The sequence below is a fragment of the Leguminivora glycinivorella genome, chromosome 5 (assembly GCF_023078275.1).
Source record: "Leguminivora glycinivorella isolate SPB_JAAS2020 chromosome 5, LegGlyc_1.1, whole genome shotgun sequence".
NCBI classification, from domain to species: Eukaryota; Metazoa; Arthropoda; class Insecta; order Lepidoptera; family Tortricidae; genus Leguminivora; species Leguminivora glycinivorella.
The window spans coordinates 22,338,542-22,363,785 of record NC_062975.1 but is presented as its reverse complement, the minus strand read 5'-3'; the positions used below and the strand labels follow the sequence as shown (position 1 = coordinate 22,363,785).

General features: G+C 36.3%; 1 protein-coding gene across 3 annotated transcripts in view; it reads left to right on the top strand.

Moving 5' to 3' along the window:
• The first annotated feature begins 1,616 nt into the window (after positions 1 to 1,616).
• The window catches only part of LOC125226077, a 184,170-nt gene continuing 160,542 nt past the window's right edge, over positions 1,617 to 25,244 (top strand). For 2 of the 3 annotated variants that reach the window (XM_048129925.1, XM_048129923.1), the window contains exon 1: positions 1,635 to 1,822. The gene's annotated coding sequence lies outside the window, so the exon portion shown is untranslated. Of the gene's footprint in view, positions 1,823 to 25,244 lie in introns of all 3 variants that reach the window. The other variant, XM_048129924.1, reaches the window with a different exon arrangement.

Sequence of the window (25,244 nt, the reverse complement as noted above, 5' to 3'; positions counted from 1 at the left end):
ACGAGAAGTAAAATACATTTGCACCCGAGTGTAACACAAAACTTTTCCCCTCACTGTAGCGAGGAAACTACAACGCAAAAAATGCGTTTACCACTGCTTCCAGTACTTAGTTCCACAGGTGGTAAATCATCTTTATTACTAGATTCACCTACTTTTAACAATTTTAAAGCAGATAATTTGACTTTAATTAAGGACAAATTACTTTACCCACTAGTGGATAAAATGCGTTTTTACCCGCTGGAACTAAAGGACAATACACATGTTTCGGAGCTAGTGAGGGGAAAACGTAATTAATAATAATTTATTCTACTTAGGTATATACCATACCATCGACATGTAATTCTAAGTAAAAAAAATATTTCTCTTCATTTCTGTCTCAGTGAATATGAAAATCAGTTAAAATACAATCGGCGATTAAAGCTTGTACCAAAAAAGTTTTTTTGGAAAAAACGTATTCAGCCACATAAATTATTTACATTTACAGTAACACTAATATTTACGTCATTTGTAAGACACGGTAATAAGAACGTTACTTTTTAAATTGCAATGAAAAATATACATAGGACTACTCAATAGAAAGATCCCAATACCTTTTGTTACAGGAGAACCGCAACCACTTGCGTTAATTAAAATAAATAATGAATATTTATGAAATACTTCCGAAGAAAAATACACCATCTGCTCCCAAAAAGGTACGTTGATCGATCGTGCAACCCTTACTTAAAATTCTAATTTGACTTTAATTCTCGCCCATTAACAAAAAAGTTACATTTTTAAAACACATCGATAACTGCGAGGGGCTATCCTTAATGATCGCTAACAAAATGTCAATAAACCTGATGTTTGGGCATTTTTTCCCCTTCCTAATTTGAGAACCCTAAAGTAGCAGCCCTACTTAAAACCATTTTAACCAGGCCCGCCTTGTACCTTATTGTAAAAGAGGTTTTGAACGGAGTGACGTGTCTATGTATACTGGGTGTTGGATAACCCTGCATTGAGCAGGGTACAGGGTTGGGACACGCATTTATCCGTCACTTTCTGCCTGTGATTGAGAGAAAGAGAGGGGTGTAGAGCCGTTCATTCTTTTTGGCGTTTCGTTTTGCGCAAATGTCGGTTTGGATTTTGTTTTCGTTTTGGTTTTTGATGATTAAGGCAATTTGTTTATTTTCATGGAAAAGAGAAAATAATTTAAGATAAAATATAGAAAATAACGATTGTAGTAGTTAAAGTAGCAAATTTACCTAAAAAGTAAGGCATTGCCAAAAAATAGGTATATGTCTGAAATAGATAAATTTAATGTATGCATAAAAACAGAAATTATACTTTTAACAAGACTTTACGTAACGTATTTTGATTTCGTTACAAAAATCACTGCATTTATAATTTATACTTCCTACTTATCGAATGACAAACAACATACGAGTATTTCTCATTACTATCGTTTAACTCAAATAAAGTTTCCGCAGGTCCTTCAAAAGCTTTTTAGTCACATTCAAAAAACCAAAATCCGTTTCATTCAAACTAACGTAACAATTCAATCAATAGCCCGCGTGAAACGGATCGCACACAAGTCTGCCGGCCGGGCCGCTCGCCCGGTCCCGCCAGTCCTCTGCGCGCCGCCGCCGCGCCGCCACGTCGCGTCAAACCCGCACACATAAAACCACAAAACCAACCAATAACAGAAAACACAGTGACCACAGTGCACTCATGTGAAAAAATACCACCTAGTGTAAGTGAGCTTTGAACACAAAGCGTGATCAAAAACGCGTGGATGAACGAACGAACATTTTGTATCAATAAATCTGTTACATCGTTTTAATCGGTAATAATATTTCATGTTTTCATACTACCAGCTACCAGGAATATGCAAATAAGAGGTTTCTTTCAACCCCTACACAAAAACTCTGCACTAGACACTGCAGTGCGATTTGTGTTGCAAATTTGGTCGTTGGTTTCCGGGGGTTGTTATGATCGTTTTGTTCCGAACAGTCGCTAATGCTGCATTTACTCGGATAGAATCCATAATATTTATCTATAAACCCATAACTCTATAGATAATCTCCAAAAAATTCTAAAAAGTGAACATTTTTAATCCTCCATTAATTTGTGTCGCTTTAAATGTCATTTCTGTTTCGATTTTCGAAATTGTGCTCCAGTAATTGTATTAGCGCAGTTCATAACAGACCGAAGGGGCTAGGCACCAATTTCCTTTGTGAAGATGGGTCTGTTTGCTCTAATTTCCTGCTCTATTCCTGACATTAACCTGCCTTTACATTTTGCTGGTTTATCATCCGCAATTTGTCTACTCTTGTTTGATTTGTTTCTGTTGAAGAAAAGAAAGGAATAAGCTTCCTCGTTTGTTTTATTGTTAGATTTCTATCATATTTATTTTATCCTACTCTCTATTATCAATTCCATGAAATGAATATATTGTAGATACTAATAAATGTTTTCATATAGGTATCTCTATTATCAATTCCATTCAATGAATATTGTAGAAAGTAATAAAAGTAAAGATTTAAATGTTTTCTTTTAAAGATTTGTCTTATTTGAAAAACAACATATAATCGAACATATGGAAAAATGATTTTATTATTAACTTCCCCTAAATACTTTTTCTTCGGTATATATATAGTTGAGAAGACATTCCCAAATAATGGAAGATATGCCAAAAACATGGACAATAAAAGGCTTAATAAAACAATCTTGTAAGAAAAACCAATACGACGAGAATAAAGGCATGTGAACTCAACAAAATAGAACAAGAGTCGAACAAAACTATCTCGTCCACGACTTATTTCTTGCGCGGAAGCTATCCACATTTCGACCGGTTTTGTGTCTCACTAGTTTAAAAAGACGTATCTATCATTCCACTTCTATGAAGATAAGACCTTTTAGAATAGTTTGACCGGTTCTGTGCTTAGTGTAGCGTTCGTTGGCTCTCAAGGAATTAAAAGTATTTGAATGTCTTTTGAATATTACATTGAATTCATTGATAAGATCTTGACTGCACTTTGGTCTAAGTACAATATTATCTGGAAGCTTGAAAGCCTGTTTGGATACTTGGTTTAATCTTGATTAATCGTATATATTTTACATTCTATCATGGACATTACGACAGTGGTTTACGTCCATTGTTCTCTATCTTAGTCAGAGTCTATAAAAGCTTAGGACTGTGAATGATGTTCGGCCAAACCTAGAATTTACATTTTGGTAGGAATACTCTTTCTCGTTCTTAGATTACTTCGAGGCATCATCATTAAGATGCACCTAATACCGCTTCGAAATGTTTTTTGTTACTATTCAAGAAACGATATATTCATATTATTTGGCATTAGTAACTCTTTTTAGCTCCTGTTTGTATGATCAATTTACCTAAAGCTATTAATTTTTATAAATTCAAAACATTATAATTAGCTTTATAAAAGCTAGCAAAGTTGGTGTAATCATTACGCATCTACTTTCCTACTGCGTGCATCATGATTCTTCATTAAATGTATCCTTATCACAACTGCATCACAGCTTTCCCCTCATAATTTAAGTAAAAGTTGTATGACTCTATTCCATTACAAGTCTCCAATTACTCTTAATTTATCCTCCCATCTCTGTTATTATACTTCATCCTTATGCGTTCAAATCTTACCGCAATTTAGGGTAATGAGCTCGAAGAATTCTTCTTTCGTAAAATTATGTACCTCTTTGTATTATTTTTAAGTTTTTTACCAGCACCTGCTCATTTTATCCGTTGCCGGTTTCATAATAGGATTAGTTTGTACGCCATGGTTGTTCGTTGGATATTTAGCTACACCTAATACTATAATAATTGTGGGTATTATACTTTCTTTTCTTTATATCATCAGAGTCAGTCACGCTATTATTTTCAGAATGGCTATATGTTAATTATTAAATAAACTTTATTATGATGAGATGACCACTAAATGTTTTAAACCTAAAATAGATTTTTATTTTTATCCGCAACGATTGAAGTAATATCATTTTTATTATCAGTGGGCACATAACATGTATAATTTAATCCTCATAGGTCAAGAAAATCCAGTAGCCTGTTATCTCGTCAGAATAATGAATTTTACATTTGATCGATCACCCCATTAGATCGTCGTTTGAGCTCACAAAATTCAATTCCAAAGCCAATGGATCCATTTTAAAAGATCATTCCCCAGGCACCCTAAACAGGTGTGTAGTCAAGCGCAAAAGTGCCCACGCGTAGTTTGTGACAGACAACTGACAGCTAATAGTTCAAACAAATCCTGCATCCCTTTCGCACAATACCTATCCTTGGCCGTTTATAATAAGGGTTGTTAGAGCAGCAAAGATATTGCTGGTGCCATTTAACGGGGGCACGTGTCAGGCAAAGACGTAAAAGTAAAGCTGGAGCAAACGGAGCGAGTAAACTTGTCACATTCGTTGATTTGTGACGTTTGCCTGTGACGTATTGGGAGTTCCCCTGGTGAAAAGTGGGGATATTGAAACAATTGTCTTTATTCTGCAAGATACTTCATATACTTTAGTCAAAAATCTGTTAAGGTTTAAAAACTAATTTAACAAAAAATAAACCATAGTTTAGAAGAAGAATAATGGAAACAGTTTAAACTTAAACGTAAAAGTATCGTATTCCATTATATGAGTTGATATTATACTGAACGTATACGGTGGATCAGAGTTTGGCATTGTAGATAAGTTATTTTTAGAAAATAATAGATTTTCTAAATTATGATGTAGACCAAATAATATGGAAATATTAATAAATAAGAAAAACTTCAACATAAAAATAACCGTATCATGACATACTAATTACGTTTTATGATTTCTAGTATACATAGGTATACTAGAAATCATAAAACGTTCTAGCATTTTATGATGTTATATTATTAAAATACCAGCCGGCGATATACTTAAAGAGGCCATTCTTTACATGCTTTATCTAAGTATAAATATTTTTGTTTTACTTACAGATATTGTTATTTATGTCTCCTGTTTATTTGATTTATAAGGCAATCAGATTTTATAAAACGATTGATTCTAAAGTGAAGTCACGTAAAAATGTAAATAGATAAACAGTATTTATAGATTTTATAGCCAAGTCATGAATATAAAAAAGTAAAAGGTTAAACGGAGCGTAACATTTTTATTCGGATTAAAATAAAGATAACAAATACTCTTTTCAAATACCAAATCCCAAAATAATTGCATGTGAAGAACAAACAAACCGCAATAGAAAATATTAAAAATGGTTTACTAGCAATAACAATATAACAGACGATGTCCATTTAGAAAAGGCGCGGGCTAAGCAAATACAAACAGAACGCGACCAATATGGCGGTCACATTTACAATGGGCTGCCAACAATAGCTTCTAGGGAAAGGGTTGGTATTGGTATTGATATAATAGTTACTATTGCAAATATAAGTTTAATCCTAGTTTATGGTATTGGGAACTAATATGTGGAATATCTGGGTTGCGTTCGATCGAGATTGGAATATGGAGATGAAATTCCTTTCGGTGTATGTTATCAGAGAAGATGACATTTCTGACATCAACTGCGTTACTGCTGCATTAATAACGACTGCATTTCAAAATCCAGTATCAACGTTGAAGTTTAGATTTCGTTTTCTTTCAACCCTTTAATTGCCAAGAGTGGCACTGAGACTTTTAGTAGTTTTATATGCTCTGCCTACCCCTTTATGGGATACAGGCGTGAATGTATGTATGTAAGTTTAGATTTTTATGTCGCAAGAAAATGTAGTTTAACAATTCCAGAAACTCAATGTATCAATTTTGATAGCGACGTTATTGGACATTTCTTTTCCATTATTGCTATGAAAAAAATATTATCTGATTTAAATATCTTTTAGTAATGCGACAAGGGATCTCCTTAAGTTTTAAAACTGCACTTTTGAATCCAAGCTGCTTGTATTTTCAAATGTTTTAAACGATTATAAATTACGTGCCTAACATAACTTAGGTCAGATATTTCTTTAATTTATGAAAAATTGTAACTATAGATTCTGCTAAAATGTGGATGTTTTCTGCAAAAGTTACAAATGTCAGTCACACTGCGTCCACCGATCGCGAACCCGTGTGACGTCATCAGCATGCATCAGGAAAGTTATCACACCGATGGCGCCAAATCGCTTTCACAGACCGATGCGTTTGATACCTAGAGGATGTAGACGATGTAAAATATGTAGGAGGTAAAATGCCTTCAGCGAGATAAGATCATGCATCAGATTTAATTCTTCTATTGATTGATTGATGATTCTCTTCGATCAATAAACTTATGTATGTGTTCACAAGCAAAAGGTACCTAATAGGAGTTAAAGGTCGCTTAAGTATGGAACACTCTACCGTGTAGTCGCTGATGATGATGAAAATATAGTAACCTACCTATTTATCGTAAATCATCATATCATACAGACCACTCCATTCTACCCTAGATTGCAGTTCCTTATCCGACCACACATATTAGAATCTGAATCTTAAATAAGTTTCATTCAAGTAGACCCAGTCACAGACTTTAAATAAGTCCAAGTAGCCGATAGTTATTTGTAATGGTTCCCCTTGTTTTGGCATAATTTTACAATCGAGAATTCTTTTTGGCATAATCTATATTGGCATAATTCACCTTTCGCATAACCTGTTATGGCATAGTATAGTTACGCATAATTTGTCTAGGCATATTTTTGTTTGTCCGAATATATTTCATGCATAAAGGTTATTCGCCGAATGGTTTTTATGCATAAATTATTTCTGCATAACATGGTTTAGTGGAAATTTACTACGCAGAATTTTTATCATAGGTCTTCTTCTTCCTCCTACCCTTATCCCACGTTATGTGGGGTCGGTACAACACGTCTTCCTCTTCCATTCTCCTCTATCTTTCGTCATCTCAACACTCACATCTTTCTTCCTCATATCCTCTTTCACACAATCCATCCAGCGTTGTTTGGGTTTACCCCTCCCTCTCCATCCATCAACCTTCATCTCCAACATTCTTTTGCCTATATGACATTCATCCCTCCTCATTACATGACCGAACCACGCCAACCTGCCACTCCTCATCTTTTCCGTTATAGGCGCAACTTTCAAACTTCCCCTAATATACTCATTCCTGATCCGATCCATTCTGGTCACTCCACACATCCATCTCAACATTCTCATTTCCGCTACGTGCACTCTCCTTTCATCCTCCACCTTTGTCGCCCAGCATTCAGATCCATACAATACAACAGGCCTCACAATCGTCTTGTAGATTTTCCCCTTAAGTTTAAGGGGCATCCGTCGATCGCATGTTGTCCCTGAGACCTGTCGCCATTTCATCCATCCCGCATTTATTCTATTTTTCACGTCACGGTCGATGCTTCCGTCATTTTGGAATAATGACCCAAGGTACCGGAAGTCGGAGCAGACTGGTAGGTATACACCATCTAAGGCAATAGGGGAAAAACTGGATAGACCACCGAAATCGCAGAACATATGTTCAGTTTTGGTTCTACTGATTTTCAGTCCCACACTTTCCAGTCTTTCTTGCCATTTTCCCAGTCTGCTCTGGACCTCAAGTGCATTTTCCCCAACAAGAACAATGTCATCGGCGAACAGCATACACCAGGGTGCTTCCTCCTGTATGTCCGATGTCAGAGCATCCATAACCAGGAGGAACAAATAAGGACTTAAAGCCGACCCCTGGTGTAGACCTACCGCCACATTGAACTTGTCGGTGACTCCAGCTTCAGACCTGACGTGAGTACTAGCTCTATCATACATCGCCTGAACAAGCCGCACATACTTCTCTGGCACTCTCTTCTCTCTCATACACCACCACAGAACCTTACGAGGAACTCTATCGTATGCCTTTTCCAGATCCACGAACACCATGTGCAAGTTCTTTTTTGCTTTTCTGTATTTTTCGCATAGTTGGCGAAGTGCAAATATGGCGTCCGTGGTTCCCCGGCCCGGCATAAACCCAAATTGGTTCTGTGTTATTTCACTCTCTTCTCTTATTCGTCTCGCTACCACTCTTTCCCATATCTTCATACTATGTGACATGAGCTTTATTCCCCGGTAGTTGTTGCAATCCTGTACATCACCCTTATTCTTAAAAAAATTATCTATTTTATCATAGGTAATACTACTATATTAATGTTGCAGTTCTAACCTAACCTAACCGAAATTCTTGACAAAATGTTTTATTTGTTGAGGTCGCAGTTCTAACCTAACCAAACCGACTCTCTTAACAGCATTTAGTATGGGTGGATATTCTGATTTTAAGAAATATGCCAAATACAATTATGCGAATTAATTTTAATCATAAAAACAATCGGCGTAAACAGAATTATGCGAACTTATTTTCGGACAATGTGTTATTCGTATTATTTTCGATTACGACAAATAAGTTTTCTGCCAAATTAACATTCGGCGAAAATCGATTATGCGAAGTCTGTTATGCGAAAATCGTTTCGGACAATTAAAGTTATGCCAAATAGAGGGAACCCATTTGTAATCCATACTAATATTATAAATGGGAAAGTGTGTGTGTCTGTTTGTTTGTCTGTCTTTCACGGCAAAACGGAGACACGAATGGACGTGATTTTTTAAGTGGAGATGGTTGGAGGGATGGAGACTTGGAGAGTGACATAGGCTACTTTTTGTCTCTTTCTAACGCGAGCAAAGCCGCGAGCAAAAGCTACTTAGTAATTAATACTGCAGATACTTCTTTTTGAAGAATGTTATATTATACTGTAGCAGGAGATCTTGAAGGATTTACTGTCTCCTAAGTACAGGTACTGACAGTACCTTCGTGCATGACACGCTCTTGCATGCCTCACATGCTTTCGAATTTTTGAAACCCAGTCAAGCACAAGTAGTAAAGCTCCGTGTCTCAGTGAATATTCTAGCGGTAGCCGAGTTGTTTGCCCACCTGCATTTTATGCTCCTCCGACGTACCTTGCAGGACTGCGATACTAGGTCAGTGTGGGATTAGAGACTAGGCTACATGCACGTCTTTTGGGACCTAACCTGGTAATAAAATCGCCATTAACATTATTTTGCGGCAATATTTAAAATTAAAACGTAAATTCTGGCCATCGATACCTGACTTAGGCGAATGATGAGTTAGACTTGAAGTCTCAGTCTGCCATTGAGCCAACTGAGCACCATTCACAGACAGCAAAATTTACACTGCGCTGTGTATAAAAAATACGAAAATTATCTTGGCAATCGTCTCAACTATTTTTAACTATTCAATTGCTATTTATTGATAAACAACATTGACATTGATTGACATTTGCATTGATTTTCTGTAAAATAAAAAAAAAACTAAGCAATGCAAACAAATACTGTAAAGGGATCCGGAACCATGTCGTGTGCATTATTCAGCCTTAAATGCAAACGTCCTATTCGGCATCAGACAGATTCATATACCGAGAAACCCATATAACTGCAAGCACTGATCCGTGTTACGCGTCGAACGCATCGGCTATACAGCGCCTATCGACAGTATCTCACTCAATCGGTTCCGTACCGAGGTACCGACCAATGAGGCGGTGGGAAAATATCATTTTTGCGTTAGAAAGATTTGTGATTTTACGTGAAAAACTCTGTGAAAGAGGTGCCTTAAAGGGATAAGCTCGCCTTTGTACATAACCGTTATAATTATTCTCTGTACATGTAATTTGTTCTGTACAATAAAGTGTTTACTACTACTACTACTACTACTACTACTACTACTACTACTTAATACTCATATAACATAGTAGCTATAAACAATCGTATCTCAGTCGGTTCTAGCAGCGACTACCAACCCAATGAGGCGATGGAGACAATGAGATTTAAAACGATAGAAAAATTCTTGAAGTCATAATCGTTATTATCTGATGTTTTCAAGTTGCGTTCAGCAGGTGTAAACAGTGCATTTATATGAATTGACGTAGATTAATCAAAAACTATAACAATAGTTACAATGAAGCCGACAAGAAATCGACACACTGATACGACTCTATGATACGACATGCGGCAGACCAAAATATATGGAAGCGGGAAAGGCAGTAGGCCATTTTGGACTTTAAGTGATCAACAAAAAAAAAATAACCACAAAATTAACATACAATCATACAATCACGCCTGTATCCCATAAAGGGGTAGGCAGAGCACATGAAAGTACTAAAGCCCTAAAATTAAAATTTTGAAAAAACCCCCGACTACGACATAGTGAACCGATTATCATGAAACATGGCTAAGAACACTCCCAACTAACTCTGCTTTCAAACAAAAACTAAATCGAAATCGGTTCACCCGTTCGGGAGCTACGGTGCCACAGACACACACACACACAGACAGAAAAACAGACAGACAGACAGACGGACAGACAGACCCCGTCGTTATGCGTCGGGGGTTAAAAATGCAAATGTATTGGCAATCAAAAAATCTAAAATTGGTAAAAAATCCTCAGTAATTTTGCACTGGACCCGAAAGATGCCCAAAACCCGAGATAATTTAGAAAAGTTAATTTCCTAGTTGGGCCAATACCCAAGTGGGGATTGAATGGGTAATGAGCCTCTGGGCTATTTATAAACCCGACGACATTTCGCCAACAGTGCCGGTTTGTCGTTGTCACTAATCAGGGGAGGGGCGCACTTAAAGTTTTTGGAGTGCAGAACAAATTATTAAAATAATTTATCAGTTTTCTCTTTTTTATTCGTTTTGAAAACGCTAGAAAACAGGTCTCACTGGTGTATATCTTACATGTGTAGTGTTTTCATTGATGAATGGCATACATAGTATGTAGTAGAATAACATTTTACCACACAGAACAGAGAGATGAGCAAAAAGTGTCTATAAAAGCGAACTTATCCCTTCAGGGCAATTATTTGACACCAAAGTTCTCTTATTTAGATTTTGTGCCGTAATTTATAACGAAACCGCCGTAATTTAAATTAGAAAACCAAACTTTAAAATTAATTATAAAGAATTGTGTATCACATAAAGATCACTGCGTCAACAGATTCCCTGCCCGTATGGTTTTATTATTCAATTCCAAATTCAAATTATTCAATCGTTACGTTAATAGCAGGGTGCTTTACTAAGGGCCGGTTGCACCAAACCGTCTGGCACCGTTAAAACGTTCGTTAAATTTTATTGTATGGGAAGTTCCATAGACGTCTGCTGCGTGACGATGATGTGTCTGTCAAATGTGGTTGGTGCAACTGGCCCTTATTAGAGCAAACGTAGTATGTTTAATATTATAAGCGGGCCTCACACTCTGATCGACTATTCACAAGCTACCAAATAAGTTTAATTATAACCTACTGGCTTTTGCTTGCGGCTTCGCTCGCGTTAAATTCAAAAGCAGAAGCATCCACCCCCCATTAGGAAAGTGGGGGGTTAGATAGAGGTAAAAAGTAGCCCATGTCTCTCGCCATCCCTTCAACTATATCCACTTAAAAATCGCGTTAAATCGTCGCTCCGTTTTGCCGTGAAAGACGGACAAACAAACAGCCATACACACTTTTTATTTATTTTTATTTTATTTATTTATTTTCGGAACACCAACAGCTATAAATAACATTATGCTAATTTAAATAATAACACAAAGCCAATTACAGGTATTCACAGATAGAATTTGAATGGACAATATATAAAATGTACGCGCAAATTCGCACATAGCTAATATTGTGAAGTATGACATTAAAGAAAGGAAAAAAAAAAAAAACTATGGCACAAATCTCGAAATATGCTACTCAAGGCTTAACTAAAACTAACAAAACTACTACTACTATGTAAGTATGTATGTATTTGTGTCCTACCGGAATTTCGGTTTCGAGGTTTCGGCAAAAAAAAACATCTTTCGGCAAAAGTTTTGGTTTCGGCGCAAAATTGCCAAACTTTCGGTCGCACCTAATCTTATCACCTTGTATCTCGCTTCCCTTGGATCACGCTCGGATTACTTCGGAACGGAAGCGGACGTCCCCTTTCCTATTGAAATTAAAACTCAGTGTAGCTAGAGTAACATTTATACCTATACGAATTACAAGTAATTCTTTGTTCATTTGGACACTTTTCGTAACTGTAACATTTTTATTTTTATAATACTGTCTTCGGTTACCGCGATAGTTACTCATGAAATAAAACTATAGAAATAATGAAATGGTATAATATTTAATAGTGTGTGAACCTGCCTTAGAAATTTATATTATTTATAGCTTTGGCACATTGAATTTTTTCCTGTCACCCTCAGAACGCTGTAAAGTGTTCGAAACGTCGGGATGAATTGTAAATTCATTAAACGCGATTTAATCCGTTTCCATAGTTTTATTTTTATTATCTTGCAATGTCCATTGAATTAATCAAATCAAATCAAAATATTCTTTATTTAAATAGGCTTACAATAAGCACTTTTAAATTGTCAACAATTTTAATACCTTTACCTATTTTAAATAATCATTTCACTGCACTTGTTATTGTTTAATGCATGTTAGATTTTAAGAAAGAGAATGCCAATTAGCACGTAAGGTTCAACCGTTAGTGTTAATTCTATGCAATAAATAAATTGAAATTGGAAATTGGTAAACATTTTCTACGAAGGATGCTAAAATATGGCAACATTCTCGTTGTGTGTTGTTAGTTAAGAATCGTCGTCATTGGTTAAATCCACTTCGGGAAAAAAACGAGAAACAGACAAGAAAAAAAAATACGGCAAAAAATTTGGTAGGATTTTTTTAGTTCCATTCTATTATATTTTATGTAGCGTTATAGACACACAAAAATTGAATTGCCCACTGATATTTTAGTAAATGATTTTAATATTTTTACATATTTGTTATTACTTTTCGCACTGGTATCGAAATGCACTATTTTTTTTTTTTTTTATTATTATTTATTTATTATACTCAGAATTACAAAACATAACTTAAATACAATGCTCCAAAAAACTACAATTAGTTTGACTGTGGAGTCGTTTCAGTCTCTTTTATACAGTTTTCTTATTAAATATAATTAAATATACAAATTAATATATATAACTTCTAAACATGTTATGTACTCAGTTTGAAGTAGGCAGGATCGCTTATTATAGAGTATCCAAGAGATGTTTTTTTAAGAGCCTTTTAAAAGTACTTTTTTTGGATTCCACTAACATATCTAATCTAGCCGAAACTAGTGTCAAAACCAAATTCGGTTTCTGTTTCGGTTTCGGCAAACAACTTCGGTCGCACATTATAACTTATTTTAGTGTGTTACGCAACTTACGCAAGGGACGCTGTAAGCACGCAAGCAATTTGAAATAAGTTGGAAATGCTCATTTCGGGGAAATTGGACGTCAGATCGATCACCCCGAGACGTCGAGCTAAATATACACCTAGAATGAGTTTACCTACGTTTTCCTGACAAGAAATTGAAATTGCTGACTTAATTATTAATTTTTTCTACTCCCGAACTGTTATACGTCATTTACACGGTCGTGCATAGATCTTTAAAACCCTACATAAACGTCTATTCCCCAAAGCCAGTGTCCGCCGGCTTTCCGCGCATGCGCGCAGTATCGAAAAAACTGAAAACGCATTGTTTGGCTCTGTAACCATGGCAACGCCTTATAACGACACTGCGCGAGTGCGCGGAAAGGCTTTGGGCAGCTGAGCTGACAGTGCAAACCTTTGCGTCAAAATACAGGAAGCAGTGTGAATTTCACGAAAGTTATTCAAGAAAACTATTAAAAACTAAGTGCATGGTCGTAGAAAAAGTATTGTATGCAACGGTGTTTAACTGGGTCAAAAAATACTCGTGTCGTCTCAATAACAATTTTCGGCTTCGCCTCAAATTGTTACCCACGCCACTCGTCTTTTTCGACCTCCTTTAAACGCCTGTTTCATAAAATACTATTAATGATGTGTGATAAAATTGACATTGAATTGTGATCGACCCTCAGGATCTTCTTAGTTCATGTGTCTGGCTAAAATCTTTATAAAAACGCAAATACATACAGAATGAAATAAAAAGGACTGGGCTAGAAAAAAATGCGTTAGAAAGATCTGAATGGCGTTCTAGTGTTCATAAGAAAGTGCACGATTTTGAGCAGCAGCGGTTGGAAAACCTGGTGCCGTAGCCGAATGGCATTTCTGCGACGCGAAATGAAAACGAAACGCCGCGAAAGGTAGTCTGGCCCTGTCGCGCCAATACGGAAGAGCGATAGAGATAGATATCTATGAGCGTTTCGTGAGCGTTTGTGCCATTCGACTACGTACCCTGGATGCTAAGCGCCATATCCGAAAGACGCGACCTGAGCCCTCGTACAAGTATACCCGTCTGGACAGCTCCACTGTGCGACGCGTGACCACATCTTGAAGTACAAGTTTGAGTTTGCGATCCACATCAGAGCATTCCATTATCCGGAAAATAATTATTGATGGAGTCGCCTTTGTCAGATACGACAAGGAAAAAAGAAAGAACTGACGTGATACCGCTCATTTCTATGTGTCTATTTTAGTTCAGGGATAACTTGTAGACTATCCCCATACTCTTACCCTGTAGGCCTAGCACATGATGGCCGCGCGAGTATGTCGCCGCGAGATAGATGACACGTCTTCTTTTAACTGTATTAATGACATAAGGACAAGTAGTCTATCTCGCGGCGACATACTCTCGTGACAATCAAGTACTAACCCTGCTGGGTAAAATGAAGTAATCCCTGCTGACCTTATGTGTGAAAATAGTACAAAAAAACTTGAAAAATAAACCTAGTCCGCTTTACGCTGGGGCTTGTAAGCACCATAAAATAAATTAGGTCTGTCGCCAAAATCTAGCAATAGCTCTCTTGTCGTGGCGGCTTAGTTCAGGTTATAAATTAAGTGCTAAGTGTCGACGACATCTAGGCTCGTACAAAGATAGTATAATAGCCTATAGGCTAGCTGCCCTAGACAAGGTGACGATCGTTTGCGCTATTATAACAAAACGCTTTTATCTCTACTCTACCAGTTTTCCATATTCATGTGATGGTTACAGTTGCGTTTTGATCGCTACGGATTAAAATAAAATACATACATACATACAATCACGCCTGTATCCCATAAAGGGGTAGGCAGAACACATGAAACTACTAAAGCTTCAGTGCCACTCTTGGCAAATAAGGGGTTGAAAGAAAACGAAACTGTGACATTGCAGTGACAGGTTGCCAGCCTCTCGCCTACGCCACAATTTAACCCATATCCCATAGTCGCCTTCTACGACACCCACAGGGAAAAGGGGGTGGTGAAATTCTTAACCCGTCACCACACAGGCTCCTCCTCCATCCCTAAGGTAGAACAGTATGGTATGGTTACTTTTTCTTTGTATAAGACATTTATTTCATGTACAATTTACAAGTACCTAGTAGTCAATGTCAGTGGTAGTTGGAAAGAGACTTCCGCTTGTAACTTGTAACTTTCAGTTTTGTTAATGGGCCCCAGGTACCCTGGGCATGTAAAGCCTGACAAGAAATATATTACTACTAGCTTTTGCCCGCGGCTTCGCTCACGTTAAAAAGAGACAAAAAGTAGCCTATGTCACTCTCCATCCCTTCAACTATCTCCACTTAAAAAATCACGTCAATTCGTAGCTCTGTTTTGCCGTGAAAGACGGACAAACAAACAGACACACACACTTTCCCATTTATAATATTAGTATGGATTGTCAAGGGGGCGCTGTTATTCTGATGTAGGCGGTGACAGTTCAGAATAGTATGAAGAAAATAGTACACTGAGAGAAAATACAACCAGGTTTCATGTTCGTTCAACAAGTTTTTTGGTTAAAATAGCGCCTACGTGGTCTTTGGTTCAAACAACAAGCTACTTGTCATTTGAATCGGCAATATATTTGAATCAACAAGTCGATTTTATAAAAACAACCTGACACATATTGTTTTAAACATACGTTTGGCTGATTCAAACGGATAAACCGCAACAAGTCGAACTTGTTAAATTCACAATGCAAATTTCTCTCAGTGTACCAATGAAATTCCGCAACATGGCGCGTAGTTATATATTTCTGGTGTGCGTAGCCGAATGCACAAACGCTTACGATAATATCTCTTTCGTAGCTATCTATCTCTATCGCTCTTGCGAAATATAGTGATCGATTGACCACTTGAATACGCGTCTTTGTCGCTTATCGCCAGACAAATATTATTTGTACATGCGATCGTTAGACTTAAATTAATGGATGTTCCAAGGCCGTGACATTTTTAACAATTACCAAGTAGAGGGGGATCACAAAGGGTTCATATTTCAATAGAAAAACCTATTTTTTAGGTTCCGTTGTCAATACCTTCAACTAGCGTTTAGGTACCAGTTTAGGCACAGTATAATAAAGAGTACTATCGTACAGTATGGCAGTTTAGGACCTGTCATATCTCACTCATACAAGTTGAGCTTAAAATGTGTGCTACATTTCTACAGGAAAGGGTCAAACTGGCTAAAATTTAGGCAATTACTTAATGGGGAGATTGGCACATTATGTTTGTCTTGAAACTTTATTTAGCATAAATAAAAATATTTTTAGCGGTGATTAAATTAGTGACTTAAAAGTCGTACACTACGCAAACGCCCAAAGTTTCTTGCTATTAAAAAAAAACTGCAAACTGAATGCACAAAAAAGTCAAACAACCGGATAAATAATTTTCACACGTGATCAGAAAGAATTTGCACACATTTACTCTAAGAAATAAACTAAAATAAAACTTATAAATAAACTATTGGATAAATATAGAGATGATTCGTACTCACTCTGAGAAAAAATGGTGTTTCAAAAATTTCATTTCATTAGGTTATAGGTAGGTCTTATGGTGCCACTACACTGGCTGGCATAAATGTTTTATATGTAACATTGTATGACAGGGACAGCGCGATGTCATTGACATTACGCTGTCCTTGTCACACAGTGTCATTAGACATTTATAACAGCCGTTGTGGGAGCACGTTAGAGTTGGATAGGATTCTTTTCTTCGCAAATAAATAAAAATACGTCAAATAAAATAATATATCGTCGGACAGACATCCCAGGACAAGTTAATTGCGAGCATATCTGCCCTTTTTAATTCATCCCGCCGTGACAGCCGAGACAACGTATCTATCACTCCATTACGGCCAGTGCCGAATTTTGCGAATAGAATGTTTGGTGGTCATTGACTTATATAGTACTTTGTAAGGACTTGGCATACATACATAATTCCATCATTGGCATAACTGCCCTTTTTAATTTCATCGCGTAACAGGCGAGACAACGTATCCATCGCTCCATTACGGGCAGTGCCAAATTTTGCGAATAGAATGTTTTGTTGAACTGTCTTAAATATTACTTTATAAGGGCGTTGCTACATAAATCTATTGCATCCCTGAAGGATGGTTTTCACAATGCTGTATCAGCATAACTAGCACATTATTACAGATATAACTTTGTGAATATGACTGTCGCCGCCAGATAGACTACCTGTCCTTATGTCATTAATACAATTAGAAAAAGACGTGTGATCTTTGTCGAGGCGAGATCCTGTTGCGTTAATCATGTGCAGAGTTCTAAGAAGCGATCTCAGGCCAACCCATTTCAACTTATAACTATACAAGCTCATCACTGCCTCTGTGAGAATTCTCTGTATAACATCAGTACTTAGACGTGGCATACGTGGCACGGGCACCAAAAATGATGGCAACACACGATGTCAGTTACATGAATGCGAGCCTAGCACGCAGTCTATGTGAGCAATCGCACGCTTGACGTGAGCTTATAAACCAATTGCGCTATTGCTTTTCCACCTAGGTAAGGAGCGCGAATGTTCAGTAGAAATATATGAATTGTTTTATCCTTACATTTGAAATCTTTGGGTACCTACCGGACGAATGGAAATTGTTGCGTGATTTTAGAAATAAAATGTTTGGAAACGGAATTGGTGTGCGTATAAAACTTTATGTAGGCACCTAAAAAGTATGTGTGGCATTAACTGCCCCATAAAAATGAATTGATTGATATCAAAACCACTAATAAAAGAAATAAAAATATTGTTGCATTTAATGTTAATGTCAAATCCCGAAAAAGATTCCGCTTGTTGTATAAAACTCATAGTTTCAAAAACTTGTATTTTATAATAACGAACATATTAATTAAACCCATTTCATTATTTATTATCTACAACTCAATATTTTGTAACTATTTATTTTTGTATAATGTGCTCCTGTGCCCAGTTGTAAAGCAATGATCCGGGTTCCGTTTTCACAAAACAGCCATGCTAAGTGGAATTTATAGGTGAAGTGTGTGCAAATGCTAGTAATTTTATAAATGGGAAAGTGTGTGTGTCCTTGTTAGTCAGACTTTCACCGCAAAACGGAGCGACGAATTGACGTGATTTTTTAAGCAGAGTTAGTTGAAGGGATGGAGAGTGACGTAGGCTACTTTTTGTCTCTTTCTAACCCCCACTTCCCTAAAACAGGGGGTGGAATTTCGTGTGGGCCGTTTCGCAATTTTCGAATTTCGCCGCGGTCAAAAATCTAGTAATAATATATGAACCCAAGGAATCCTAGAGAGGTGGTGTAACTCTGAGAATCACATACAGAATAGAAACCAGACAATTCACTTCATTGACAATGCAACGGGAGCAAAAAACCGCAGGCAACATCTGCTTAATTTAACACCCGACAAAAGAAACGAGACTAACCTCTTTGCGTTCCGCAGTCGGGTAACGAATGTTCGAACGGTAAAAAACAACAAAAGATACAGATTTATGCTCTATAAAGCTTTGTTGGTGTAAAATATGTGTTCTTCAAGTAGGTAGGTCTCTGAATTAAAATAACGTTGAGCGACAAATATAAAAAGACAGTATGTCAAAAAAAAATACTGTTAGGTTTGCGTTCTAACTTATCCATAATTAGTACGTACTTAATTTTGAAAAATATTGTTCAATTTCTTAATATTCTTTTAATTAAAAAATATTACATTTGACGTATCAAAGCTTATAAGTAAAACTATTTTCCAATGCGATTTTGTTAAATTTCTTTTTGTAAGATTTAATTTTATTACTCCCTTAAGATTTTAATATTTCCAATTTATCAATGGTACCTATTCATAGCCATAATATAAATGACAAGCTTTTACGCCAATTTTTCACACTTATTTCTACCCCCTGTTTCTCCCCTCAGATGCACTTTCGAATTATTTATTACCTTGTACACCTTCAAAAACGCCCCTGCTGAAAAGCGTCATTCTTTGCGTAAATCTTTGGTTTTGGTCAAAATAATTTATGTAGCTTGAGTAGCTAGGTAGGCAGGTATTATCAGAGACTACTTTAAACTTTTACTTATATCTATTTATTATGCATACGTAATAAGTACTTCAGAATAGCATACCTAGACAAATAAGAAAGCTTCTCTTCATATGTATAAATAAATATAAAGTCAATGTGCAACACGTTTTACTATACCTTATTAATCCTCCTCCTTGCGTTATCCCGGCATTTGCCACGGCTCATGGGAGCTTGGGGTCCGCTTTGACAACTAATCCCAAGGCACTAGTTTTACGAAAGCGACTACCATCTGACCTTCCAACCCGAAGGGTAACTAGGCTTTATTGGAATAAGTCCGGTTTCCTTACGATGTTTTCTTTCACCGAAAAGCGACTGGCAAAATATCAAATGACATTTCGCACATAAGTTTCGAAAAATTCATTGGTACGAGCCGGGGTTCGAATCGATATTTACCATACCTTATTAAGAAAGAAAATGTGTAGGTACATAATATATATGGAGTAAGCATACTAAGTTTACCTATTCCTCTACAATATTAGGTAAACTACTTATCAATCGCGAATAAATATAACCTTCACAAACCTACGTAAAAAGATCAAACGGGCCGCATAATGTCCACTCACTCGTTTTGACAAGGCATGAATGGGCGAAAAAGGCATGAAACCCGGCATGAAGTGGCATGAAATACCCATTCCTTTGTGCCGGTTACCTGCCCATTCGGAGGGTTTTTTCTGGGTATTGGGCCAGTGATTTCAAATCTAATTATGACGTAAAGGTGTTTCGGTATTTGGATGTTTATCCCGGGCGCACCTGAGTTTTTTTGGAACGCCCTTTGTTGGTTTTGAAGCTTTTATTAGTGTATTGCATGAGTTTTTATGGAAAGGTGGCTTATTGAATGATGGTATTATGGCTTTATTAGTGAATTTTTGATTAGTAGAAGTGACTGTGTGTGTGTGAATTGAGTAAGCACCTTCCGAAAATAAAAAAAAATATGCTGATCATTTAGTAAAAGTTCTAAAACAATTGTAAAACGAATCTCTGAATTTGTAAAAAGATAAATCAAAAGATACAGCCATTAACATGTGCTCACTCAGTTCTCACAAACTACCAACGAAAACAGTGAATATATTCATTTAACATATAATATTTATATACTAACATTTAGTAAAAAATAGGCCAACCTACCTCTATAAATATTAGATCACCTAGTGACGTATTAAATTTTTTACAAATAGTTTCTTATGCTCACTCAATCCACACACTTTTGAAAAGCCGAATTTTGATGAAAAACATAAGATTTAGACCGCTATTATATGTGTATAGTTTAGTAAAAGTGAAATGGGAATTTGTAAAATACAAAACGAACCACTAACGTGTCAGGTTTTTTTATAATAAATTTTTGTAAGTGCTCACTCAGTTCACACGTTTTGAGAAAGTTAAAAATGTAAATATCTTACGATTTGTAGCACCTAAGACACTCGAAAGTACTTCAACATTTAGTAAAAATTTTTACTAAATATCCACCATCTAATATTTTATATTCGTTGTCTGGTTTTAAAGATATTCCGACATAACTTTTCTCATACAAATGTATCAAGTAGGGTGACCACACTATGTCGGCTCCTGATTTTCCCCACCTTCCCATTGTCATATTGAGATTGGGGAGTTTCGTTCAATTTTGATAATAGTTTACCGGATTTGTAAGTGGGAGCGAGAAAAGAATAACTATTTCTCGCTCCCACTTACAAATCCGGTACGCTCATCTGTTAGCGCGATTAGATTACCAGGTTCTGGTTTCTTACTAGTGAAGTATTATATTCTTTGTTTCTTACCAATTATCATTCATGTCCTTTTTAATGCATGCATGTCGATATGGTTATTATCCTGACGTCGATAAAAATTACACAATACACATCATCACTAGGCCAAGAACATAACCTAAAAACAGTTTGCAGATGGATAATTATTAATTAATATGGTATTAGTTTAATATTATCAAAATTGAACGAACGAAACTCCCCAATCTCAATATGACAATGGGAAGGTGGGGAAAATCAGGAGCCGACATAGTGTGGTCACCCTACTTGATACATTTGTATGAGAAAAGTTATGTCTGAATATCTTTAAAACCAGACAACGAATATAAAATATTAGATGGTGGATATTTAGTAAAAATTTTTACTAAATGTTGAAGTACTTTCGAGTGTCTTAGGTGCTACAAATCGTAAGATATTTACATTTTTAACTTTCTCAAAACGTGTGGACTGAGTGAGCACTTACAAAAATTTATTATAAAAAAACCTGACACGTTAGTGGTTCGTTTTGTATTTTACAAATTCCCATTTCACTTTTACTAAACTATACACATATAATAGCGGTCTAAATCTTATGTTTTTCATCAAAATTCGGCTTTTCAAAAGTGTGTGGATTGAGTGAGCATAAGAAACTATTTGTAAAAAATTTAATACGTCACTAGGTGATCTAATATTTATAGAGGTAGGTTGGCCTATTTTTTACTAAATGTTAGTATATAAATATTATATGTTAAATGAATATATTCACTGTTTTCGTTGGTAGTTTGTGAGAACTGAGTGAGCACATGTTAATGGCTGTATCTTTTGATTTATCTTTTTACAAATTCAGAGATTCGTTTTACAATTGTTTTAGAACTTTTACTAAATGATCAGCATATTTTTTTTTATTTTCGGAAGGTGCTCACTCAATCCACACACACACAAGTGACTTGCTGTGGGAATACGTTTTAAATTGAAACAGATATTAATTAGATCGATTAAAGTAATGTTTGGGCATCAATTACCTAAAGCCGAAATCAAAATCAACTTTTTTGTTATAAGGTATTGTAGATTTACTATATTATTTCAAAGCAGGTCAGCTAACATAATTCCATGTATATCGATATAATAGTAGTGATTGTCGAGTAGTTATGAACTATTGAAAATTGACGTAGTTACTATAAATTAAAAAGGAATGGAAGATTAGAATAGTTAGGACTTACCGTTCATCTTGTAGCTTTACATGCACAGGGTTTTGAAGTTATTGCTTTTAGGGTTCCGTTCAGTACCTCAAAATGAAAAACGGTACTCTTATTAGGATCACTCGTTCGTCTGTCTATACGTCTGTCCGTTTATGCTTTACAACACAACACTAGGTGTTAGCAAACAATTAAATTTAATTTGTATTTTACATTCAATACGTATATTTCAAAGATGGTGTGAGACTGATGACGTTTTTGAAATTTTATATTTTTATATAAAGTTTGATCGGCCAGTATACGCGCTTTTCCGCAAGTTAACATTTTTGTATACATAGAAAAAGGTTGGATAATAAAAAGAAATGACTACATATCCATACTAATATTATAAATGGGACAGTGTGTGTGTCAGTTTGTTTGTCCGCCTTTCACGTCAAAACGCAGCGACGAATAGACGTGATTTTTTAAGTGGAGATAGTTGAAGGAATGGAAAGTGACATAGGCTTTGTCTCTTTCTATTTTTCTAACGCATGCGAAGCCGCGGGCAAAAGGTAGTTTACTATCAAGGAACTGATCGCACTGTTTGATATAGTAAAGTGAACTGACTTCTAAGAAAGTATTTAAAAATACTTACAATGATGTCGTTTCTAAGCAACCCCCAATCAGCATCATCAAAGGTGACCTTATCAAAACGAAATCATTTGTTCAGGAATCACGTTAAAAATCATACACCAGACATAATGCCCCAGACACTCAAATAGGCGACATTTCCAAACTACAGTCCGATAACTCATAGTTACACAACTTTTTCGATAAATTCTCACTAAAATAATACTCAGCACAAGCGAAAACTGACCTAAACTCATATGAATAGAGGTTATAACAACTGCATGGTAGAAATTATACCCTTAGTCACGCGAACAGATTATTGGAAAAATAAAAATAGCTATATTAGAGGATCGCGGTCGAAATGTGGTTATGGTGAATTCGACCATGTAAATTGGAGGTAGCCATGTCGGTTAAGGAAAATTGGCCTTTGAGACATTGAAATCAAGGGTCGTTACGGGTGACCTTTTAAAGGGCCATCTTTAATCGATTTTGCGGAGAGATGGGAATCTTTGATTTGACAACTTGGAGGTAATGTGACGTCTATTACAAATAAGCAGTGGTCCAGTGGGAAGGAAATTTTTAAAGCTTAAACTCAAAGGATTGGGTGCTTTAGAAAGAGTCGGGAACTTGTTTTTTTTTATTTGGTGTATCCTAAATATGATGATGCGTGGTTTTGAGGAGGGAATGGAAGTTAAATTTCTTTTTTTTTTTCGCAAGCGGTGGTCATTTGGGGCATAATATTCGCCAAAAGTATATGTAATAATAATAAAACGAAAAAACATGAACGACGATTCATAAGATTAGTAGGTAACTATTTATAGAGCGAATGTTTTTTTTTTTTTTTATACTACGTCGGTGGCAAACAAGTATACGGCCCGCCTGATGTAAAGCGGTCACCGTAACCTATGGACGCCTGCAACTCAAACAGTGTCACATGCGCGTTGCCACCCCATTAGAAACTTGTACATTCCCTTTTGCTGTGTTAAGTACACAGCAAAAAGGAGTGTACAAGTTCTAAGGAGGGTTCGGGTTGCCGACGACTCAAAGGACAATAAACGGAACAAGTTAGTTCCGTTTTATCAAAGAAATGTCAGCGGTCAGCGAATAAAGTATGATTCACGATATAAGGACTGCACTGGCCAGTTTTTGTCTGTTAGGGACATTATGCATACAGAACGAAATGGAAATCCATGAAAGAGGCATATGTTTAGCAGTGGACGCGAATATGCTGAGAAGAAAAAGAAGAAGATGGTAATTTTAATCTATTAGGGTTTACAATAAAACGCGTTAAATAATTTTGCTAACATACACGTACTACTTTTCACACCACCTATGAAAAAATCCCAAAATGTGAATGATCGCTATTATAACCTAACCATAAAATTAAAATTAAAAAAAAAACCCCGACCGCGACATAGTAGACCGATTTTCATGAAACATGGCTTAGAACGCTCCTGACTACATCAGCTTCCAGACAAAAAAACTAAATCTAAATCGATTCATCCGTTCGGGAGCTACGATGCCACAGACAGACACACACACAGAGACATACTAACAGACAGACAGAAAGACGGACAGACAGACAGACAGACACGTTAAACTTATAACACCCCGTCGTTTTTGCCTCGGGGGTCAACGAATCATTACGAACTAACCTACACATTTCTTTTTTATACATTATACGAGTATGCATCAAGTCCTCGTACAGAAAAGAGCCACTTTTCTCCCTCCGAATAGGTTATGTCAAAAAAGAATCACAATCCCCCACTTTCAACACAAAAACGAACTGCCAATCAACAAATTCAACCAATCATTTCAACCCAAACATGGCGCCCATATTAAAGAGGAGTCAAAGCAAGTGCCCACGCCATTACCTGTAAGCGTTCAGTTGAAAAGCTGAAAAATTGAAAGCACTTTCGACTAAGAGCTTTATCGAGCGATCTGTTTTAGGGTCCTTATTTATAGAGGTCACTTCGGCGATAGGGCACGCTACCTGTAATGACCAATTTATACCTAGGTATTTTTGCTGTCGCTAAACTTCAGGCCAAGCGTAACACAATATTTGTGCGGAACATATAGGAACTTAGTGCGTTTTCACATAATCCGATCCGATATCGGATGTAGGACCGATATCCCATATATTTAAGCCAAGATCTTTGATTTTTGCCATAGAAATCCTTCCTACATCCGATATCGGGTCGGATAGTGTGAAAACGATTTAGCATTTTGGTTATATAATGAAACGTTTTTATTTTATGCTTGTTTGAGAGATCATATCAATTCAATTATGCGACAGAGTATGTTAAAGGGGTATAATATGCAGCCTTTTGTCCAAAATAATAATCAACGGTTTTACTTCAAGAGAGGTAA